This window comes from Oryctolagus cuniculus, chromosome 7 (genome assembly GCF_051225735.1).
Source record: "Oryctolagus cuniculus isolate XC-2025 breed Fujian yellow rabbit chromosome 7, ASM5122573v1, whole genome shotgun sequence".
Lineage (NCBI taxonomy): Eukaryota > Metazoa > Chordata > Mammalia > Lagomorpha > Leporidae > Oryctolagus > Oryctolagus cuniculus.
In genome coordinates this window covers 15,420,712-15,426,711 of record NC_142873.1, presented here as the reverse complement: position 1 = coordinate 15,426,711, position 6,000 = coordinate 15,420,712, and the positions used below count along the sequence as shown (strand labels likewise).

The window sequence follows — 6,000 nt, the reverse complement described above, 5'->3', positions numbered from 1 at the left end:
GGTGGAAAAATGTACCTAGCTGAAGAGGGCAGGAAGGCTGTGCTTTCTCTCTCTCTCCCTCTTTTTTTTTTTTTTTTTTTTGGTGGTGACACTGAAGTTACCAGGATCTCTAGCTTGCATGGAAAGCTTGTGTTCAGCATAAACCTGCTCTGATTCCATCCAGGGATCTCCCTGGCCAGGTGCACAGGTTCACTGTGGAGTCAGTTTCTCTCCTGACCTCAGTACTCATGGAAGGTGGCTCCTTCAGGGGCTGGACAGTGGAGTAGGCCTTTCTGAGTATCCCCTGAGGTTTCTGACACAATGTGTCCTTCATCTCACCCACACTTGGTTTCACCCTAACATTACCTTGTCATTCTCTGGGTCATTCTCACGTCCCAGAGAGCTGCTCATCTTCCTTCATCTGCACCTTCAGTTCTGGGTTCTCAGGATGTGGACTCAGTTCCGGATCTGGGAGGAGACACAGGAGGGACTAGGTCAGCTCTCAGCCTCAGTTCCCAGGGCACGTGTGGTTCCCCAGGGACTCAGAGGAACCTAAGCAGCAGGACCTCAGAGAGGAACAATACACACTTTACCTCACTGATGAGGAACCTGGGGTCCATAGAGACTAAGAGGTTTTCTCAGCACCACAGCTGATGGAAGGAGGGCCACCCCATGAGCTTTGACCTCCAGCTTCCCTGTGCCGAGCATGGCTCTTGTCTTCCAAGAATGCATTGTTGGGTTTTGTAGACTTCAGATAAAGCACTGCTATTACTGCTCCTAAAAACAAACAAACAAAGTATGAGGGTCATTCCTTGGACACAGCTTTTCCCACATTTCTATTGTCCCATTATGTATTCTCTGTCTGTTTTCAATCAATGGGTGATAGAATGGGAGCAGAGAATACATAAGGTGAATGAGTATTTAACACAGCCCTGCCTGTCCTGTGTGGTCCCTTACCTCTGGAATTCTCCCTCAGGTTTTCTCCTCTGCTGCAATGGTGGAGACTGTCAGACCTCATGGAGGTCATTTCTGTATGGAGATCCATGTTCTTCTTTTTGTCTCCTGGAGTCAGGGAGAGTAGAGATTCATTCTGGACCTCTGTGGACCCAGCTTTTCTGCGAGGCAATGCTGCTAGTTTCAAAGATAAAAAATTAAAAACAACAATGACCAACAGAAATCAGGTCAATAAAGATTTTCCTGATGTGCCTGAGATCGTGAGAACAGCCCCTGGTAGAATGTGGTCAGAGCCAAGCACGGGGCATTGGCAGACTGACTCAGGTAAGGTGTATGTGCAAAACAACCAAGAGAAGGCTGCTAACACCAGGAAGAAGACACACATCAGAGGAGTGTGAGAAGAAAAGACAAGTACTGGTTCAAATGAAGAAGGAAGTATCACAGGCTGAGACCCAGAGGCAAGGCCCCACATCACAGAGGATTAGTCCTCAGCCTTGAAACCTATCCCAGGAAGTCCTGTTGGATTTGCCCATCTCAACTTGAAAACTTTTGGATTCATGACTTCCTTGTAGGCTCCATTTTTGCCCTTGCTGAATTAGAGTCACTGTCATTGTCACCCTATGTCCCCTGCACATGGGGCAGATAAGCAGTGTGTTTAATGTCAGAATAGCACAGATGGAATGGATCACACACAGCATCCACACATAACAAACACCTCCAACTCATTCACATCCCCCTTCATGACCCAGGGAAATCCCACATTCCTGCTGTGAGGCCTCCACCTGACAGGGGAAGTGTTTCCATTCCTTATGTGTTCTGGATTAGTAATTCTTTATTAGCTACACAGTGTGGAATTCCAAAATCAATGGCCTTATTATATACTCAACCATCATGATGAGAATTGGTAAGTGCTATCTAATTCTATACAGATACAAAAAATTAAATACCTTGTGATAAGTTCAACCAGCATGTGAAAGTCCTCTTCAATGAAATTCAAACACATTGAATCTAATGAAAGAAAATGAAGCAGACACAAAATAATGGAATTCCCTCATATATTCTTGATTTGGAAGAATTAATATTATTAAAATATCAAAACTACCCAAAACAATTTAGAGATTCAATGTAGTCTCCATCAAAATACTGATGACATCCTCACAGAATAAGAAAAAAATCTTAAAATTCTTATGAAAACACAAAAGGCTCTGAATACTCAAAATATTCTTAACACAATGAAGCCAAAGATGGAGGCACCACAGTTCAAAATTAAAGATATGCCACAAGGCTATTGAGACCAAAACAGTATGGTAGCAACATAGCAATAGACACATAGGACAATGGAAAAAAAGAGAACCCCTAGAAATTCACACACCTACATCCCACTTACTTTTGACAAAGGTGTGGAAAACACTCCCTGGAGATATGCACATCTATTTTAATGGGACTGGGAAAATAGATTTTAATTTACAAAAATCAACTCAAAATGGATCATGATCTAAATGTAAGATCTGAAACTATGAAACTAACAGAAGAAAACAAGGAGCAAATGCTCTAAGAAATGGGCAGAGTCAACACAGTTTTTGGGCTAAGACCACAAGAACATGGACAATAAAAACCAATTGGAAAAATCTGATGTTATCAATCCAACAAATTTCTGCACAGGTAGAAATATTTTACCAGTTGGGTAAGTGCACCTGATGTTGTGACATCCAAAGAACTGAGGAATTTTCCTCCTTTGTTATACAGGGACATCATTTGGCCATTTGGAGAATGTGCTTCCCCTGTGAGTCACTCTGGTGCTAAGATCTGTCATTGATATTCAGTTTGATTCCTGGGTGACACAGCAGGACCAAAGAACACTGAAAGGATCAAGTAGTGATTGCAGTCAGACACAGAATGAGTTTCTGTGACCACCTCTAGACCATCAGGCACCTATGCCAGAAAAGGGTCTTCCTGAGACAGGAGCACTGTCTGCCTTGTGCAGTTCCTATCCCCAGAGCCTCTGCAAGTGACTTGGAATAAGGAGTCACTGCCACTATCAAGACACATGACAGAAAACCCACTGGAAAAAGAACATAGGGTACTCACAACAAAATGATGAAATTTCTAAAAATCAAGTTCTTACCCATCCCTTATCCATAATAACTGTGAATGTCCACAGACAACATTACCCAGTTACGAGATACAGACAGGATGACTGGATGAAAACCAAGACCCAACCACAAGTTGCCTACAAGAAACACACTAGTAAAGACAGAGACTGAAAGGGAAAGGATGGGAAAAGATGCTTCATGCTAATGGATATCAGATGTGAACAAGAGTACCTATGGTTGGATCAGATAAAATAGGTTTGATGATAAAAACTGAAACAGAGATGACGGTTGCTATATGATTATCAAGGGTTTGATCCAACAAGAAGATGTGACAATGGTAAGTGCATACGAATCCATTGCTGCAGCACACTAATTTATAAAACAAAATTATTACATCTAAAGGACACATGAATTCTAATGTAGTAATAGTGGGGGACTTCAACACTCACCTTTCTTCGACAGGAAGAGATCACCTGGAAAAAAATTAACAAGCATCAGAGAGAAACTACTACAGACCAAATGGCCATAACAGATGACTACAGATATTTCACTCCACAGCTGCAGAATACACATTCTTTTCATCTGCACATGGAACATGGATGCTATAATACTAGAAATCAACAACACAAGAACCCCCAAAGGTATGCAAATACATAAAGGCTGGATAAGAAACCAAGAGGGAAATTTTAAAATTCCATGAAACTAATTAAAATGGAAGCACAACACACTGAATCTACAGGAAATTCTAAAAGTAGTATGCAGAGGAAAGGTTATGGGATTAAGTTCCTACATCAAATAATTAGAAAGACTTCCAATAACCTAACAAAGTATCTCAAAAATCCTAGTAAAACAGGAGCAGACCAATCCCAAGTCAGTGGAAAGAAAGAATAAGGAAGCAGGCAGAAAGAAAGGAAAGAGCGACAAAGAAATGAGGGCCTCACACACAAAATCCAGAACACTGCAGGAACCCAACACGCAGTGTCGTCCACCGTGCAAGACTCGTGTGCTCACACTGCTGTTGTCTGATTATCTCAGAACAGAGCAGTCATCCAATACAAGAGAACACAGACCATCCCATTGATCGCAGCCTTTCCAGGCCTATTGAGTGTAATCTGAGTTGATAAAATCTCACAATAAAGAGTTAAGTGCTGGTAAAAGTTAACAGAAGGTAACAGGGGCTGTCTAGTTTCTGCAAGGGGGTATAGAAAAGAACATTCTCATCAGTGGCTGCGAATGTGAATGGGAAAATCTTCTTGCCAGGCAATGGGGCCAGAACAGCACCATCAGGAATGTACCAGAACTTTGATCTTACAATTCCCTTTACAGGATACAACCTGGAGAAGCATCTTCACAATTAATAAGGGACATACCAAATATATGTAGATGATGCTCCTTGAGACATTATTAATAATACTAAACATTTAAATCATTTGAGGAACATTAACTTATGTGAGTAGAATGGTCCATCACACCATGAACAGTTATCCCTGTGTCTAAGACAAGGAAGAAGAGTCTGAAAGAGCAGAGGGTGATGAACTCGTAAGAACTAATGTGACTGAGCAGTTACTGTGTGCTAGACACAGACAGGCCTCAATGCTTTGCCCCCACATCTCATTAAAATGTTTGCCAAGCCATGTAGAAAGTACTCCTACTTGTCCATTTCTTAGTGTCTTCTCTACCATGACTATTATGAAACACCAGTGAAAGAACCTGAAGCAGACACAAACACTAGAAAGACATCCATGTCCACGGATTACAAGAATTAACATGATGAAAATGTCTACTCTATCCAATGCAATTTACAAATTCAAGGCAACCCACACCAAAATATGAAGCACATTATTCATATGACCAGAAGAAGCACCTAAGAATTTATGTGGAAAAAGCACAAAAGACACAGGTGTTGTTTTCACCCTATTGGAGGAGGGATCCTTCCCACACATCCCTGCAATCTCATTAATGTGAGCATGGGGTTCAGGCAGGATTTTTCCACATCTGATTTAAAGTAGAAGGAGATGGGGCCCGGCTGTGGCTTTGTAGGGGAAGCCTCTGTCAGTCAGGCCAGGATCCCGTGTGGGAGCCGGTTCATGTCCCAGCTGCTGCTCTTGCAATTCAGCTCTCTGCTTATCGCTTAGGAGAGCAGTGGAAGATGGCCCAAGGGCTTGGGCCCCTGCACCCATGTGGGAGGCCCGGATAAATCCTGGCTTCAGATCAGCCCAGAGGAAGGCATTGAGGCCATTTCGGTGGTGAACCAGCAGATGGAAGCCCTTTTTTCTGTCTCTCCCTCTCTCTGTAGTGCTAACCCTCAAATAAATAAATAAATCACACACACACCCACAAAACAAGTAGAGAGGATAAGGATGGAGAGAACAGGTGCAGAACAAACTGAATGACTCAAACCCTGGGGAGGAGCTGGCTTGGGCCCAGCAACCTTTCAGGGAAGAGATGAGTGAACTAGTATGGCCCACGGGAAAAGACACTGCCCTGGTTCTTCTTCTTTTAATAATTATTATATTTTATTTGAAATACAGAGTTACAGAGAGAGGTCGAGCCTGAGAGAGAGAGAGAGAGGTCTTTGGTTCACTCCCCAAATGACAACAATGGCCAGAGCTGAGCTGATCCAAAGTCAGGAGCCAGGAGCTTCTGCCAAGTCTCCCACACCAGGGCAGAGGCCCAAGGACTAGGGCCGTCTTTGGCTGCTTCCCAGGGACACAGCAGAGAGCTGCAGAGCCAGTGGAGCAGCCCCCATGGAGGTCGGGGCTACAGGCTGGGGCTCTAACCTGCTGTGCCACCTGGCTGCTGGACCCTGCCCTTCTGTGCACGCCCTGTCCCCCCCACGCTGCAGCTCCTGGGCTCCTCTCCTTAGTGTGACTGCGCCAGCTCCAGAGCCTCTGAGCCCAAGACAGTGCGGGATGACCCGCAGCCACCTTAACCTCACTTCCTTAACTGCACTTTAACCCTCAGAGACTTCTGC

At 43.8% G+C, this 6,000-nt stretch overlaps 1 long non-coding RNA gene across 1 annotated transcript; it reads right to left on the bottom strand.

Annotated features, from left to right (window-relative positions):
* Window positions 1-216: 216 nt before the first annotated feature.
* LOC149125308 (uncharacterized) lies at window positions 217-1,103 on the bottom strand. Its single transcript, XR_016211369.1, has 3 exons — window positions 937-1,103; window positions 573-756; window positions 217-447 (listed from the first exon to the last, which is right to left on the bottom strand). It is a non-coding gene; the product is annotated as an uncharacterized LOC149125308 (long non-coding RNA).
* Between the last annotated feature and the right edge of the window lie 4,897 nt (window positions 1,104-6,000).